At 39.7% G+C, this 18,893-nt stretch overlaps 1 pseudogene; it reads left to right on the top strand.

Annotated features, from left to right (window-relative positions):
* The first annotated feature begins 8,299 nt into the window (after nucleotides 1-8,299).
* LOC112812861 (large ribosomal subunit protein uL16-like) lies at nucleotides 8,300-8,779 on the top strand (annotated as a pseudogene).
* The last annotated feature ends 10,114 nt before the right edge of the window (nucleotides 8,780-18,893 follow it).

The following is an 18,893-nucleotide window of genomic DNA, read 5'->3' as shown; positions in this document are numbered from 1 at the left end:
AGCTGCTACACTAGGTAACAAAATAAGGATTTAATAATCTGGAACAATGGACAGAAGTAAATAAGATCAGATCTGACAGGGACGTATGTAAAATCTTGCTGTTAGGTTAAAACAAAAATCAATGACATGAGTACAATTTAGGAGAGAGCTTGATTTCACAGTAGTTTGTGTGAGGAAGCCTGGGGGATTTAATTGATCATAAACCCAATTAAAAAACAATTAAAATGCATTCAACAAGCAAGGAACTATGGTTTTAAACCTGCATTAATAAAAAGGTAGTGTTCAGAGTGGCTGAGATTGATACCCACTACCTTGGCTGATGTCTGGAGCATAGTGGTATTCCTGGCCAGTGTTTCAGGACAGGGAACGAATGGCAATCCAGAACTTATCCAGATGGCAGCTGACTTAGATAATAAGGAGGCCACCTTGTGACCAGTGGTAGAACCAACTCAAGCTGTTTAGTCTGGCAAGAGTAGATTTGGGGTAGCTGTTGGGATTGGATGATCGTACTGGGTATTCTTCATTTGTCTCTCCCTATTCATTTATTCTCCATCTTTTCCCACTGGGCTCTGTATCCTAGGAGGCTCCCTGCCCTTTATCTGTCCGTGGGAGGCACTGGGGGAGATTACAGGGTGGGAGGAGCGTGAAGTGGGTATTTATTCCCTTGGCTGCCTCCCTACTGGCTTGCTGGGTGGTCCTCTTCTCCAGCTTCAGCTACTCTTTCTGGCCTCGGTAAGCTTTCCTTCCCCTTGACCCTTCAGGCTTAAGATCCTGCTCTTGTTAGCTCTGGGGTGCTCCTCAGATTCACTTAACCCTGTTCTCATCTTTGTAAATCCCCTTTTAACATTCTGTCCTCAATTACCCTGCCCGAGTGTATGATTTGTGTCCTGCTGGGACCAGATTCATACTGATGCTGGAATGATTAAGATGATGGCCTTTGAATATTTCAAGGGCTGTCATATGGAAGAGGGTGGAATTAACACAAGACAGTAGAAGTTACAGGAAGATTGGGTTCAGGTACTCGTTTAGCTAACCTTATTAAGCCTCTACTACGTGCCAAGCATTGTGCTTCGAAAGCTCAGAGCAAAGGGAGTTCGTCTAGGTTAGAAGTTAGAGAGGCCTCCCAGAAAAGATTTGCAAGATGAGCAGGGAGAGAGAGGACCACCTGGCCAGGGTTGTTCCCAGAAGAGGAATTCATAGGTGGGAGGGCTGGAGGGCTGAGAGCAAAAGAGGCTTATTCCAGAAAATGAAAGGAAACCCGATGTTGAGTGTCTCTCTCTTCTAGGTGGATGAGAGGGTATCATCAAGGATGAGTCCGAGAGTGGGGAGGGCCAAACATGCCGAGCTGTTGTGAATGTGGACTTGATCCCGAGGGCCCTGGGAGCCCCTTGGTAGGTGTAAAGCCTATCAGAGACCCCTAGTATGATTTTTCTCTTTCCATTGTAGAGTGAAGGGAGCAAGAATGCTCAAGGATAGAGGTATTTCACCGAGGAGTGAGCAGCCAGTTCTTGGTAGCAGCCAAGGAGAGCCTTCTTCTTCTTGGATGACAGCTTCAGGATATTTCCAAGGGGGAAGCCACACTGAGTGGGAAGTTGGACTTGCAAACATCTGTGGCCCTTTCTAATTCTGAAACTTCTGAGACTCCTCTGCTCCGGCGCCCATGCTTCACAGTGGGAGAGAAGGCACCAGAGTTAGAGAATCCATTCACTGTCATCCAAAGCTGGCAGTGAGAAGTCATTCTACTTCTTTCCCAACCTCCTCCCTTGGAGCCTAGAAAGCAGGATACATGTCCAGACCCGAGCCTCTGGGAATACACAGGCCTCTAGTGTTTGTGCTCTTCCCTCGGCCCAGCTGATGCAGGAGGGGCACCGGCCATTGCAAGTTCCAGAAAATAGCTCTGCCAGGCTCCAAACTTCAGGCCTGCTCACAGTTGGCTCTGTGGTCTAGGATATTAGGCGATTTCACTGGTGCTTTTGTTTTTTTCTTTTAAAATTAAACCCACCAGAAAGTCAAAAAGCAAACCCCTCAGGCCCTGGGTCAGCGTCCCGGTAGGGGCCCCAGGCAAGGTCTGGGGGCTCCTAAAGCCGGGCGGCGTCCAGCACAGCAGCCCTCTTGTTCTGGAACCCCCTCTTGGGGCCTGGGCAGATCTGTGTGTGATAACACAGCTGTGTGCAAATGCCAGCACTGGGGCGATAATTATAGAAACCTTCTCATTATGCTTGAATGGGGGCCAAGGCATGGCCCTGGCAGCGAGGGGGGTGCGAGGCTGCAAAACTGGCACTTTTTAGAGCGAGTTGGCTTTTGCAGCCTGTACGGGCACACAAGGTGTGCCAGGGAGCCCAAGTTAGCAGACCCTGTTGTCAAGCACTCTTAGTGCCCACTTCTGCTTTTACCTCGGCCCAGTCTCTTTGTTCCTCACCAGACTGCAGCAAACATGGCAGTCGGGCAGCCAGGCTGGGTTTTCTAGCTCCTCTTCCACTCAGCTGTTCCCGTGACCCCTCTTCTGTCCCCACGGCCCACTCCTCTCTTTCTCCAGCCCCTGGAATGGGTACCTATTCCTTAACATTCCAGGCATAGAATAGGTTTCATCAGAGCCGGACAGTCCCTGCTCTTGGACTATAAGGACGCCGGAAGCAGCTTAGCTTTCCAGACACTTTTAATGGCCCTCCATGAAGACAGACTTCTTTTGGCTGAACTATCCAGTAGCGAAAGATAATTAGAAAATTATCCATCTAGGGGCAACTGGGTGGCTCCTTCGGTTAAGTGGCTGACTTCAGCTCAGGTCATGATCTCTTGGTCCTGGGATCGAGCCCCACCTGGGGCTGCTTAAGATTCTCTCTCCCTCCCTCTCCCCCACCCCCCACTCACGTGCTCTCTCTCTCAAATAAATAAATAAAATCTTTAAAAGAAAAAAGAAAATTTTCAATCTATGCCTTGAGTCGTAACTTTAACAAGAGCATGGGTCAAGTCCTCCTAGTCTGGCCAGGATCACCACACCAGGGCAACAGGAGGGACCGCTGAGGGGTCGGGTCGGGGGGAGAAGGAAAGAAGGAACTGTTGTGAGAGTGGCAGCCTTGACGGAGGGAGCGAAGCATAATGAAGTGAATGTGCGAGGGTTACATTTTCTTTATGGAAAGTCTGCTATTCTCAAAAAGCAACTTCCTCTATAGGCATTTTTGCTTTTTCCAATAGAGGTGAAGAAGTACAGTTTTATGTAACACATATAACAGGGAAAGTAGAACAGTGACCCTGGGAAAATTACAGCATCAAAAGGAATAAGGCTGCCATTGCCAATAAGCCACACAGACACCATGCTGTGCTATCTTGAGTATAAAGGTGACATTTTTACAGTTATTCCGATAGTAACTTCTCTGACTGCAACTGCATTTGGAATATCATGAGACTCTTTCCAGAGTTTGAGGATCTCTGACGCTTTGTCCTTCAGGGCCCAGGTCAGGCATCCCGTGCCTAAAAATGCTCCCCAGCCTGGGATGGGACACCTGGGTGGCTCAGTCAGTTGAGCATCTGCCTTCGGCTCAGGTCATGAGCCCAGTGTCTTGGGATCGAGCCTCCCCACCCCATGGAAGGGGAATGGGTCCCTGCTCAGCGGGGAGCCTGCTTCTCCCTCTCCCGGTGCTTATGCTCTCTCTCTGTCAAATAAGTAGTTTTTTAAAAAATCTTTTTTAAAAAATGCCTTGAGCCTGGGTTTTCTGCTCCCACAGTATCTCCCTCTCATGCAAATGATCTCCAGCATCGGTAACTGTTTACTTCTCTTTTCCACCCACTAGATTACGAGCTTCCTGAAGACAAGAAGCACATACTCGTTTCTGAATCCCTGGTGTCTGCCAGGGCCTGGCTTGACAAATGTTTGGAGAGTTGAACAACTAATGAGCCCTATTTCTTGCCTTATCCTTTAAACCAATGATAATACAAGTGGGAGCCAACTAAGTTAAATTAGATACATTGACTAATCCCTTCCATCCCCAAGATGCTGTAATTTTAGAACGTGCTGTTTTCTGCCTACATCAGGAAGTGAATGAGGTTCTAAGGCAAGATAACTGTTTGGCTACATGAGAATGTTAAAAGAGAAAAAAAAAAAAAGATGTCTCCTAAGCAGAATCCTTCATTTAAAAGGGGGAGGTAAAGTATGCCAGGGGTGGACTGGAATTTAGGCCAGGCGTATACAAAGATGTATGCACAAAATTATAGAGACATAGAAACATGAGTTCTCATTGTTAACAGAGCAAGGTCAAGAACTGAAGTCCAGAAACAGTGACAACCAAAATTCTGACTGCGAGAAAAAAATTTCCTTTTTTTCTGAAAAGGAAAACTCTGACTTTATAAAGGTAAGTTCAGAACGAAGGTGAAGCTTGATTCTTTTCAGGATCAGTGGCTCAAGGGAGGTAGAAACCATGGGCATTCGATACAGAAAAGGCAATTTAATTGGGTTTTTATTGTTTTTAAAAGAGAAATGTATAACATTAGACTTTTCTGAGTTATACAAAAGGAATAGAGAACATAAAAAATTCAATAAATAGAACAAATAAAATATATATGCATTCCATTCTCTCTTGTCCATAGTTGCTGGAATAAGTAAGAAAGAAGATTGGAGAGAGAGAGAGAGAGAGAGAGAGAGAGAGAGAGATGGATTGGGAGAGGCTCCAGATGCATTAACACAAGATGCAAGAATACACCTGTAAACCCACATGGACGCACGAACATAACTAGAAAAAACACACTCAAATAAAGACCCAGATAAAGGTTTCCATATGGCTTAGAATCATGCTTGATTTTTGACTTCTGAGATCTACATTTCTCATGTACAAGTTTATGAGACTGATGTTTGTGGTCTGTGTTCATGTGTCTGTGTATAAGAGAGAGAGAGAGACAGACAGACAGACAGACAGACAGAAAACAACTCTCTAAAGGAATTGTCATAAAAAGTAGGATGAGAATCTTTGTTCAGAGTAAGGACTATTTTAGGTAGGGAATATTTTGAGGTTTTGAATGGATCCCTTTGCAAACTTAATTTGGTTGCCGAAAGAGACAATATGGTATTGTCCAGGGCAGGGTCAGAAAATAAGTTCCACTGACTGTCGTTTCTCTCCTTAGATATCTGGGTCATCTATTTGTCTTCAGCTCACACTAGTCAGAATACTGCAGTGGGACGGGGTTTGGGGTGCTCACACTGCTGTTAACACACTGCTTCCTCCATGACCCAGTGGAAGGGGGGAAACGAAGTCAACATATAAGATTTTTCCATCTTAGAAAAGAGATGCCTGAGCAGAGAACCATTCATTGATACGAGATAATTAATCACGGCCCACCAATGTGTCTACTGAATTTGTCATGGGGAACATGTCTGGGTTCGTTCCATGCTAAATCTTTGAATTTTTTTTATTCTTATGTAGCTACATAGTGGAGATATCCTCCAGATAAGCAACTCTGCCCAGCTGTGTCACCCCTATTACTGCACCCCTCTTATTTTGAAAATATTCCACTTTCTTATTCAATTCCATAGCTATTGATTCAGAAAAAGATAGTATGTAACAGTGTGGGCTTATTATTTCATGAACTTAATGTGCTCATGAATTATTGAATGTCTTCTGTCACTGACTGCTTCTCGTGCCCATGTTATTATGTATTATTGATCCACAGTGACTTTGTAATAAAATCAGTTTTCTTTTTATTCTTTTTATTGATGTTCTAGTCAATGTCATTTAAAACTCTGCTAACTCAATCGTATCCATTTTGTTTTGCAGACAGAAACCTCCTTTGAGTTTATTCTGTGGGCCAGGCATTATGCTAGCCACTGGAATTGAACGTCTTATGGCCGTGACTCCAAGCTGCCGAATGGCTTCTAGATTTGCTCGTTGATTCATAAACATTTCACTTCTCAGCTCGCTAACGGGTTTCAATTAAATGAAGCATTATCATAAAAAGTTCTTTAACCAGGGAAAAAACACCTACTTAGGTGTGTGTTTTAAACAAACCAGCATCAAACATCCCTCCCCTAACTGTTCTCTCTTGGCCATATGGTAAAATATGACCAATAAAAATGTTTATAAACTGTAGCTTTTTCCTCTCAGGATAGAAGTGGCTTACAGGAAAGGAGATATTCAAGTCTTAGATGAGATCAGGGCTTAGCTGTGCTGGTCCTGCATGAAGGGGGATCAGGGGCTTGAGTTTGGGTCCCTTAACAAGATGGATGGAATCCTAGCTGTAGCATCCACAAAACTGATGAGATCTTCCACTGATTACTCCTCTTGACCGGAACTGAGCCAGGCCTTTTTTGTTTCTCTCTCTGGAGTAGAGGTCTACTCCATTTTTCTTCTTAAAAAAATAGAATTTAATAGTAAAAATAAGAACAATTATTTGGATATGGCATAATGCCCAGCACAAAGTTAATTCTGATTCCGTGGTATAGTTTAAGCCAAAATACACTCCCTTTCTGAACTCTCAACATGGCTAAAATGACTTTTGCTTCTTTTTTCCCCAAAAGCAGAAAATCATAACCATATTCTACCAGGAAATATCTAAAACACTATCTGAAACTTGTCTCGTTTTTTCTTAGTCTTCAAGATTAGCTAATACTGGCAGAATTTTAGATCTTTGACTATAAGTCAAACTGAAACAAGCATTACAAAGTAGGTATTAAAATAAGCAGAGAAGAAAGAGAAGTTTATTATACTGGAGGATGAAGATGCATATTTCACAGAGGAGAGAAACTGTAAGGAAATCAACTGGTTCATAGACTACCCAAAATATTTTGATAAAGAGAGAAAGAAGAAAAGATGATCTGATCGAAGTGAAGGCATGCCAGTGTTATTGTGTTTGAGGTATGTTTGGGGAACAAGGAATGGTTTAATGTGGTCATGACATATGATTGGGAGTAGCTGGACACCAGGCCAGAATGAAATATTTTTAAACTGATTCCTAAGCATTACTAGTGGGAATCAGAAAGAGTATCAGGAGGTAAATCATCAGTGTATATAAATACAGCCAGACCACTTCATTGATCTGTATCCACAAAACCTGCCAAATCAGAAACAGAATCTTTTCTCTCCCAGACTTAGTTCATTCTGAATGCCAGGCAGGGGAATGGTAATAATCATTATTGGCTCAATTGCTTTAGACCCAAAGTAACAGATATCTATTGTCTTAAATAACCCTGCAACACAATTTCTCTCCCCCCGCCAAAAAAATAAATCTATAGATCAGCTGGGTGGTTCTTCCCATCTGGGCTAAGCTAAGATGATCGCCATGTGGAAACGCTCATGTGTCAGTGGTTAGTAGGCGGAGCAGCTAGGCACTGGCTAGTCTGTGATGGCCTTGCTTGAGATGGCTTTCCTCCTTGTGACCGCTCATGTCCCCAAAGGCTGGTCCGGTGTTGTTCACGTAGATCGCTAAGGTCCAAGAGAGGAAGCAGAAGTACACAGGACCTCATGAAGCCTAGGCTTGGAACTGCAACACTACTGCATTCTGTTGGCAAACCAAATCACAGGGCTAGTCCAGTTTCATGGGATGGGGATACAAACACCACCTTTGATGGGAGAAGTTTCCAAGTCAGGTTGCAAAGAGAATGGATTCAGGGGTGCATGGACAGTTGTGCCATTTTTGTAATCAATCTACCTTGGAATAGGAAGCTTAAAAATTGGAAAGCAGGTATCAGGTTAAAGGAGCTTCTCCTAGGTTGGAAAGAATTAAGGTGTTGTTTGGTAGTGATGAATTGCATCCAGTTGTGTCTTTGTTTTTGTTTTTTCTTTCACAGTGGCATCCTGCAAAATTAAAGATCACAAACTTAACTAGATCAAGAGCCAAAAGTTATACTGGAGTTAGAATCTTGTTTTAGAAAAGAAATCCACTTCTTTAAGTCTAGCCCAAAGCATATAGTGAGATAATCCCTTATCCATGAAAAAAAAAAAAAACAATTTTAGGAAGAGCTGAGATTTCATGAAGAAATATACAAAACTTATTTTCAATCTTGATTTGAACCAATCCAACTGGAAGTCCTAATTTCATAAATTTCGGTTTGTATACAAAGCAAAGTTTTGTAGCTTGTAATTATGCAACAAGTGGCGAGATAGAAAAGATACTATCTTTTCTTTGCCCTTGGCGTGTCACTGAAGATCCTGGTGTTGCCATGGGCTGCGCACTGCCCAGTTGTTACCGGTATTGTTAAGAACAAGTCATTCATCCAAAGCCTCACTCCTGCAGAGGTGTCCCTGATGCCAAGATCTGCAACTTTGACCTGGGGTAGAAGAAGGCAAAGGTGGATGAGTGCCCACTATGTGGCCACATGGTGTCAGATGAATAGGAGCTGCTCTCCTCTGAAGCCCTGGAGGCTGTCCGTATTTGTGTCGACAAGTACAGGGTGAAAAGCTGTGACAAAGATGGTTTTCACTTCTGAGTGGTGGCTCTACCCCTTTCAGTTCATCCTTAGCAGCAAAATGTCTTATGTTGGTTCCAGACAGGTATGCAGGGTGCCTTTGGAAAGTCCCAGGGCACAGTGGCCAGGGTCCACATTGGCCAAGTCATCATGTCCATCTGTCCCAAGTTGTAGAACAAAGAGCATGTGACCGAGGTCCTACACAGGGCCAAGTTCAGGTTCCCTGGCTGCCAGAAGATCCACATTTCCAAGAAGTGGGGCTTAACTAAGTTTGAAGCAGATGAATTTGAAGACATGGTGGCTGAAAAGTGGCTCTTCCCAGAAGGTGGTGGGGTCAAATACATCCCTAATCATGGCCCCCTGGACAAATGGCAGGCTCTGCACTCATGAGAAACTTGGCACTGCCCCCCCTTATTCATGGCCACCAGTAAATCCTACTTCCTGTCTAACAGAGAGAGAGACAGAGACAGAGACAGAGACAGAGACAGAGAGAGAGACTAGCTTCTCAAGAAAACCACATTTCTTTCTTGGGGGGAGGGGGAAGTGACCTTCTATTGCCTCCTGATGGCAAATAACTTAAATTGCAAAGACCAGCCTAAAGACCTATTACCACCATAGGCTTTGTAGCCTGTTTAACTTTGCTTTCAGTATGTGTTTGCCTAATAAATCCTAATTTTGATCAAGGAATAGCCCAGACTCAGTTTTTCCAAATACCACTGGTAGAGATGCAGTGAACACTGTTCCAAGAGTACGAGGAATGGAGAAAGTGGGTTTACAGTTGTGGTGTTAATGCTATATGCCCTTGATTTTTCTGCACCCTGATTTCCTCAACCGCTAAATATGGATGCCTTAAACTTTTCCTGCATAAAGCTTATAAGTACAAATGAAATCACATTTAAAAAGTACCGCATGCATTGCTGGGAGATTCAATTGGAATACAGGTAGTTTTGGTGTCAAAAACCTTCGATTTTTGCACACTTCTTGACCCAAGAATTCCACTTTTAGGGAATTATTTTAAGGAAATAATTAGGGATGTATATAAGGCTTTAGCTGCAAGGACACTTATTCCTCTAATTTCATGACAGCAGAAATACTGAAAATCACAAAAATGACCCAAATTAGGGGTTTGGATAAATAAATTACAGTAGATCCATACATTGCAGTGCTAAACAGCAGTGAGAAATGATGATCTGGAGAATTTTTATGAATATATACTGAATAGCTTACATGTCACTAAATGAAAAAGCATGGAGAAAATAATATGTTTAGTGTAATTACATTTTTGAATTAAATATGTGTATAAAAAGACTGAGAGAATACGCTCTAAAATGTTATCAGTGGTATCTATGTTGGAGATAGGAATGGCTTTTATTTTCTTATTTTTGCTTAACACTATTTTCTACATGTATTACTTTTATATAATAACTTTTATTGTTTTTTTCCTTATTATAAAGGTTTATGGAATAAAATTTATAAGTGTAAAGCATTTTTTATTCTTACTTCTTGAATCAGGACACTATAATAATGAGAACTCAAATTCAAAAGTCTGCATCTTTAAGAGCTTTGCCAACTGACATTTGTCCTTGTCACAGACAAAACACTTTTCTATTTATGTTTACAGCATTGAAAAATGCACAGTATCCTACAGCACAAGGAGGGAGATTTATAATAAAGCCCTTCATCTCGGTGCATGAGTATACCTGTAAATCATTCAACAGACTCACATTAAGTATAAGCCTCAAAGCAGCAGATGTATCAAACAAACAATAAAATTTGAGTGTGTCTGCACTATCTGCATCTTTGTTTCTCTGTGTAAGCATGAATACCTTGCTAAACTCTCTGCTCCAGAGCCATCTCATTGTTCATTCAACATATATTTACTTTGGGACTATGTATTATCACCTGAGCCTGGTACCATGATTCTGGAAATTAGGTTGCTGGTGGTTCCTTGGAATCAGAGTCGTTGCAAACACTCAACAATGCCCCTAGCAAAGTGTAGGTCCTATATGTAATAACAAATAAGCAAAATACATTAGCTCTGCCCTCAAGAAACTTATTTTCTGGTTAAGAAGGAAAAAAAGGCATACATTGAATGAGTAAGAAAAAAAATGCCATTCATCCTTTCTTTCAACAAGATTTATTTGGAACTTATTAATGATGGGCAACTTGCCAGACAGAGTGCATAGGATATATGGCACAAAGTTAGAATATAATTCAGAATCAATTTATGCCAAAAGGTGTAATTTAGAAAAGGGAGGGAGTAATATTAACCCCCACAAAACTTGCTTCAGAGCTGGAACAGACCTTCGGAGCATCTTGTCCAAACAAACCTAGCATGATTTTATAGAGGTAGAAATTGCATAGGTGGGGAAGTTTTCCTAGTAGAAATAGAGCGTGGGATGGGGTTGAAATGAGGGACAGAATTTGATGGAGAGAATGACAGAAGAGTACTCTTCCAGAGGAAGAAACAAAGATTCTGAACTGGGCAAGTATATGACCTATAAGTGAGCCTAAGAAATAAGAACAGAAGCTAAACATTTACCCAAGTTTCAAACACAGAGAGTAAGGTTCTCTACTGATTCACAACAAATACCAAGCATTAGAGAATGAAGTTCTTTAAGGACATTATTCTCCCTGAAAAGAGAGATGGAGAATAGATATACAGTCCCAAATAGTTGCTCACCTTTACTCCTAAAGACAGACAAACAAAATTAAGGACTGAACATAAATGAACAATTATGAAAAGCCATTGGCTGGGAAGGGGAGGGGGAAGCCCTGAAGTTTCTCAGCCATACAGATACTTCTAAGATGATGTTTCTGAAGTAGGAGTGAAAAGAACTGGGCATGAATTTCAGCTCTCCCACTTACTACAGCACTAAGTCCTCTTGAGATCATTTCTTCATTTTAAAATGGAATAATCATATTTCTACTTCTAGTCAGGGTAGAGCAAGAGGCACCAGATTTATATTCCTGCCTGAAACAACCACAGAAACCAGACAAAATATTTGAAACAACAGTGTTCAAGTCCCTGAAAATCAGACAGTGAAGGACAGTGATCCCTGAGAGAAGGAAAGATGAGGTATAACCTATGATCACCCCACCTTACTGTTTGAGAGTGTTTCCAGGCTGTGGTGCAGAAAGCAGAACCCAGGCAGAGCCTTGTGGTCTCCCTAAGTTGGGGAGACAGATCTGAGAGTCTGGGGGGACCAAGGTAACTAGAGATAGCTGGTCAGAATACCAGAAAGGAGAGAGGTGCACAATGAAAGAGTTCTGTGAAGATCTTCAAAAGGTTCCACTCAAGTACTCAGAAGAGTATTGATCAGAGCATGTGTGTGAATAAACCATCTGAGGTTGGGGAAAGAACTATCAGAGAAAATCAGAGATAACTGTGGCTAATACTCACACTGAGCCAGGACAATATGTAATCACCAACCAGGCTGGGAAAAGGTGTAATTCATGGGGCATAGGTAGAGTATTCAGGAAGTTCTTGCCTTAGTAGGGAATAATTAGCTCTAGACCTACCTAACAAATCATAAAAACACTACCTGAAATGACTGAACTATTTTCTAATAATGTAACTACATCCCTGAGCAAAACTGAAGAATACTTATAGGAACATAAAAATATCTAGAATCCAACAAGGTAAAATTCAAAATGGCTGGCATCAAATCAAAGATTGCAAGGCAGGCAAAAAAAAAAAAAAAGGGGAAAATAAAACTCATAATAGAAGAATAATCAATCACTCACTCAATCAAATCCAACCCAGTGTTGGCACACAGTTATTAGAATTAGCAGATAAAAACTCTAGTTATTGTTACTATATTTTATATGTAGAAACAGGAAAAATTAAAAAAAAATCAAACTTCCATACCTGAGAAAACATGGAAAGTACCATGAAAACTACCATGTTTGAGACAAAAACAAAACAAAACAAAATAGTGGATGGGATTAACAGAAGACATTAGAAATAGCAGGAGTAAAGACCAGTGCATATTAGGACATAACAATAGAAACTATCCAAAATGAAAAACATAGAGAAAAAAGACTCAAAAAAAAAAAGGAAAAAAAGAAAGGAAGGAAGGAAAGAAAAGAGCATTAATAGGCTGTGGGACAACTTCAAGCAACACAAAGGGTATGTAATTGGAGTCCTTGAGGGAGGTGGGGGGAACAGAAAAAAGTCTTGAAGAAACAATAGGTATAAGTTTTCCAAATGTGATAAAAACTGTAAAGCCAGAGATCTAAGAATCTCAATGAACCCCAAACACACAAAAAAATAAGGAAACTATTTCAAAGTGCATAATAATCAAATTGTTCAAAATCAGTGATAAAGAGAAAATCTTAAAAGCAGCCAGAGAGAATATGCTATGTTATGTACAGCAGAATAAAGGTAAGGATGACATCATATTTGTTGTCATAAGCAATACAAACTCAAAGGCAGGAGAAAAACATCTTTAAAATACTAAAAAAAAAAAAAACCCTGTCAACCTACAATTCTATGTGTAGTCAAAACCATCTTTCAAAAATGAAGGCAAAATAACAACTTTTTAAGATATAACATTGAAAGAATTAATCACCAGAATACCATCAGTACAAGAAATATTAAAGGAAGTCTTCAGGCAGAAGGAAAATGATACCAGAAAGAAATGTGGATCTATACAAAGGACTGCAAAGCACTAGAAATGGTAACAACCTGAGTAAATTTGTGAGAATCTTATTTATGATTTAAATCTCTTGAAAAGATAATTGACTGATAACAACACAAACAAATTTTAAAAACCCAATGTATAATAGAGTTTTAAACATAAACATGTGACAACCACATCATAAAAGCTGGGAGGGGAGAAATAGAACTATGTTATTGTAGGCTATTTTTTTTAAGATTTTATTTATTTATTTGAGAGAGAGAGCTAGAGAGAGAGAGAGAGAGAGAGAGAGCACAAGCCAAGGGGAGAGGCAGAGGGAGAGGGAGAGGGAGGCTCCCCTGCTGAGCAAGGAGCCCGATGTGAGAGTCGATCCCAAGACCCTGGGATCATGACCCGAGCTGAAGGCAGACGCTTAACTGACTGAGCCACCCAGGCACCCTACTGTAAGATTTTTATACTATATGTGAAGTGATATAGTATCACTTGAAGGTAGTCTGTGATGAGTGAAAGATGCATGGTATGAATCCTAAAGCAATTACTAATACAATAAAACAAAGTTATAGCTAATAAGTCAACAAAGGATGTAAAATAAAACTTAAAAACTCAGTACAAAGAAGGCAGAAAAAGAAGGAAAATGGGAACAAAAAACAGATGGGATGAATAGACAGAAAACAAATAGCAAGACGGTAGATGTAAACCAAAGAATGTCAATAATCTCATTAAATGTAAATGATCTAACAATCCAGTTAAAAGGCAGGTTATCAGATTGACAAGAAAACAAGACCCACTTAGATGCTACCAACAGAAATACAATTTAAATATTATAACACCAATAGGTTAAAAGTAAAAGAATGTTGAAAGATAATCATACTAACATCAGTCAAAAGAAAGCTTTAGTAGCTATATTAATAACAAAGTATATTTTGGAGCAAGGAATATTACCAAGATAGAAAAAGCCATGTCATAATGAAAACAGGATTAATGCATCAGGAGGACATAACAATCCTAATCATTTATTGACCTAGTAAGCCAGTTTTAAAATGCATGAAGCAAAATCTGATAGAGCTGTAAGGAGAAATAGACAAATACACAATTATCGTTAATTTTAATACTTCCCTCTCAATAACTGATACAAGTAGATGGAAAATCAGCAAGGATATAGAAGACTTAAACAACATGATCAAATGACTTCACTTGATTGACATTTATAGAACCATCCACTCACTAAAAACATCAAACCATCTCCCTTTCCAGAACACAAGGAACATTTATCAAGATAGACCATATTCTGGGCCATAAGACAAGCATCAATAATTTAAAAGTATGTAAGTCATAGAAATTAGATTCTCCAACCACAATGAAATTAAATTAAAAACCAATAACAGAAATATTTTTAAAATACCCAAATATTTTGAAACTAAATAACAGCACACTTTTAAATGACCCATGAAATCAAGGAGGGCACATACTGCATGGAGCACTGGGTGTTATACAAAGACAATGAATCATGGATCACTACATCAAAAACTAATGATGTATTCTATGGTGACTAACATAACATAATAAAATTAAATAAATAAATAAATAACCTATGGATCAAAGAAGAAATCAAAAGACAAATTATAAAGTATTTTTGTACTGAATGAAAATGGAAATTAGAATTCATGCGCTGCTGCCAAAGTGGTGCCTAGGAAGAAATTCATAGCACTAAATGTTTATATTAGACAGTCTCAGCGGAGCCTGGGTGGCTCAGTGGGTTAAGTGAGGGACTCTTGATTTCAACTCAGGTCATGATCTCAGGGTTGTGAGACTGAGTCCCATGTTGGGCTCTGAGCTCAACACAGAGTCTGCTTGAGGTCCTTCCTCTCCCTCTCCCTCTGCCTCTCCCCCGACTCATGCTCTAAATAAATAAATAAAATCTTAAAAAAAAAAGATAGTGTCAAATCAATGACCTGAACTTCTACCTTAAGAAACTAGAAAATAAAAGTACAGTAAGCAGAAGAAAGGAGTTAATAAAGTCAAAGCTGAAATCAATAGAATAGAAAACAAAACACCAGAAAAGTAAATCAATGAGACCAATAATTCTTTACTTGAAAAATAAAACAACAGAACTGATAAACATCTTGCCAGAAAAAAGAGAGACAAGACACAAATTACCAATATTGGGAATAAGAGAGATGACATTACCGATCCTACATATATTAAAAGGTTAAGAAGGAAATGTTACAGACAACTTGATGCTAACAAATTTGACAACTTAGATGAAATGGAAAAATTCCTTGAAAGACACAAACTGCCATGCTTACTTAGTAAGACGTAGATAACCTGAATAGGCCTATATCCACTAGAAAAATTGAATTTGTAGTTAAAAACCTTTCCACAAAGAAAACTCTAGGCCCAAATAGCTTCACTGATAAATTCTACCAAATACAGAAAGAAGAAATAATACCACTATTACACAAACTCTTCCAAAAAACTGAAGAGGAAGGACTATCCTCCATCTGGTGTTATGAGGCCAACACTACCATCCTCTCACCAAAGCCAGGAAAATACATTATGAGAAAACAAACAAACAAAAACCTACAAACCAGTATCTCTCGTATAGCATTAACACAAATGTAAGGATCGTAAACAAAATTTTATCAAGTAGAATCAAACAATATATAAAAAGGGTAATACATCTTGAGCAAGTGTTGCTCATCTCAGGAATTCAGTCTTGGCTTAACATTTGAAAATCAAATCAGTGTAAACAAACCTTAAACTGTCACCATACAGGGGTGCCTGGGTGGCGCTGTCGGTTAAGCAACCTACTCTTGGTTTCAGCTCAAGTGGTGATCTTGGGGTCGTGGAATCAAGACCCATGTTGGGCTCTGCGCACTGAGCACAGAGTCTGCTTGGGATTCTCTCTCCCTCTCCCTCTGCCCCTCCCCACCTCTCTCTGTCTCTCTCTCTCTCTCTCCCTCACTCTCTCTCTCTCTCAAATAAATAAATAAATCTTTTTTAAAAAGTCACTATATGAACAAACTAAAAAAGAAACCACATGAAGTAAAATTCAGTTGACATGATCTAACATACAGTTTTGATAAAAACTCTCAGCAAACTAAGAACTGAAGGTGACTTCCTCAACTTGATAGAAGGCATTGTGGTAGGCTCACTCTAAGATGGTTTCTAATGTTCCTTGCCTCCTCTATAAGCCCTTTCCCTGAGTATGGGCCAGACTTGCTGATGACTCACTTTTTTACAAATAGAATTCTGCAAAAGTGATAAGATGTCACTTCTGAGATTAGTTTACAAAATGAATGTGACTTTCATCTTGCTTGCCCTCTCATGCTCTCTCATTGGCTTGTTCTGAGGGAAGCTGAGCTGCCTATGGAAAGCCCCATGTGGCAAAGGACTGATGGAGTCCCCAGGTCAATAGCTAAAGAGGAACTGACACCCACAATCAAACAGCCTGTGAGGAAATGAATCCTGCCAACAACCACATGAGTAAGCTTGGAAGCAGATCTTTCCTGCACTCAGACTTTGGATAAAACAACAGCCACAGCTAATGCCTTGATCACAGTCTTGTGAGAAACCTTGAGGCAGAGGCATCCAGCTAAGCCATGTCTGGATTCCTGACCCAAGGAAATGGTGAGATAATAAATATTTGTTGCCAGGAGCTCCTGAGTGGCTCAGTCGGTTAAGTGTCTGCCTTCAGCTCAGGTCATGATCCTGGGGTCCTGGGATCGAGACCCACATTGGGCATCCTGCTCAGTGGGGAGTCTGCTTCTCCCTCTGCCCCTCCCCCCACTTGTGCACCCTCTTTCTCTCTCTCACTTTCTCTCTCTCAAATAAAAATATAAAATCTTAAATAAATGTTGCTTTAAGTTGCTATGTTTGGGGGTTATTCATTACACAGTGACAGGAAATGAATATAGGCATGTACAAAAAATCTACTACTAACATTATACTTAATAGTGAAAGATTAAATGCTTTGCTCCAGAGATCAGCAACAAGATAAGGATGTTTGCTCTCACCACTTCCATTCAACATTGGATTGGAGGTCTAGTTGGTACCATCAAGTAAGGAAAATAAATAAGAGGTATTCAGATTGGAAAGGAAGATGTGAAACTCTTTATTCTTAGTGTGATTGTCCATGTAAAAAAGATCTGATTACATCTACAAAAATATCTGCTAGAACTAAAACATAAGTTTAGCAAAATTGCAGGACACAAAATCAATATATGAAAACCAATTGTATGCCTAAATACCAGCAACAATCAGAAATTGAACTTAAATAAGCAGTAACATTTAAAATAGCATCAAAAATATGAAACACTCAAGGATAAATCTGACAAAAGATGTGAGAGACTTGTACACGAAAGATGACAAAATATTGCTGAGGGAAGTTAAACAAGACCTAAATAAACGGAGAGGTACACCTTGTTTGTGGGTCAGAGGACTTAGTGTAATTAAGATACAAATTCCCCCCTTAAATTGGTCTATAGAGTTACTGTAATCCCAATCAGTCACAACAGGACCTTTTTGTAGGAAATGAAAATCAAATTCTAAAATTCATATGGAAATGCAGAAGACCTAGAAGGCCCAAAACAACTTTGAAGAACAATAATTTTGGAGGACAGATACTACCTGATTTCAAGACTTATTTTAAAGCTATAGTAATCAAGACAGTATAGGATTACACCAAGATCAACAAAGAGATCAATAAAACATAATAGAGAATTCAAAAATGGACCCATAGCTATATGGATAACTGATTTTAGACAAAGGTATAATCATAAATCAGTAGAGAAAGATAGTCTTTTCAATAGTCTGGAACAAGTGAAAAACCATGTGCCCCCTAAAAAGAGCTTCAGTCCATATTTCATACCATATACAAAATTTAACTCAACAAGGATCCTAGACTTAAATATAAAAATGAAAACTGAAAACTTCTAGAAGAAAACATAGAGGAGAAAATCTCTGTGATCTTGGATGATGCAAAGATTTCTTACAATAACAGCAAAAACACGATCTATTAAAAAAATGGTAAACTGGACTTCAACAAAGTTAAAAACATCTGCTCTTCAAAAGACACTGTTAAGAGAATGAAAAGACCAACTACAGACTGGGAGAAAATATTTGTAAGGCATATGTCTGATACAGGACTTGCGCTCAGAATATATTTTTTAAAAACCTCTCAAAACTCAATAATAACAAAACAAACCACCCAATAAAAAAATGGGCAAAAGATTTTCAGAGACATTTCACCAAATGTATACTGATGCCAAATAAGCATAGGAAAAGATGTTCAATATAATTAGTCAGTAAGGAAATGCAAATTAAAACCACAATGAGATGCCACTACACATCTATTATATTAAATTAAAAATAAACTGAAATGATAAAGACTGACCATACCAAGCCTGGGTGTGAATAGAGGGAACTGAAACTTTCATACACTGCTGCTGAGAATATAAATGATATGAACATGTGGAAAAACATTTTTGCAGTTTCTTTTTTTTAATTTAATTTTATTATGTTATGTTAATCGCCATACATTACGTCATTAGTTTTTGATGTAGTGTTCCATGATTCATTGTTTGCGTATAACACCCAGTGCTCCATGCAGTACGTGCCCTCCTTAATACCCATCACCAGGCTAACCCATCCCTCCACCCCTCCTCCCCTCTAGAACCCTCAGTTTGTTTCTCAGAGTCCATCGTCTCTCATGGTTCGTCTCCCCCTCCAAATCCACCCCCTTCATTTTTCCCTTCCTACTATCTTCTTTTCTTTTTTTTAACATATAATGTATTATTTGTTTCAGAGGTACAGGTCTGTGATTCAACAGTCTTACACAATTCTCACCATAGCACATACCC

The sequence above is a fragment of the Callorhinus ursinus genome, unplaced genomic scaffold, assembly GCF_003265705.2.
Source record: "Callorhinus ursinus isolate GAN/ISIS: 27379988/994484 unplaced genomic scaffold, GSC_fseal_2.0 scaffold16, whole genome shotgun sequence".
Lineage (NCBI taxonomy): Eukaryota > Metazoa > Chordata > Mammalia > Carnivora > Otariidae > Callorhinus > Callorhinus ursinus.
This window is presented reverse-complemented; position numbering and strand designations above follow the sequence as displayed.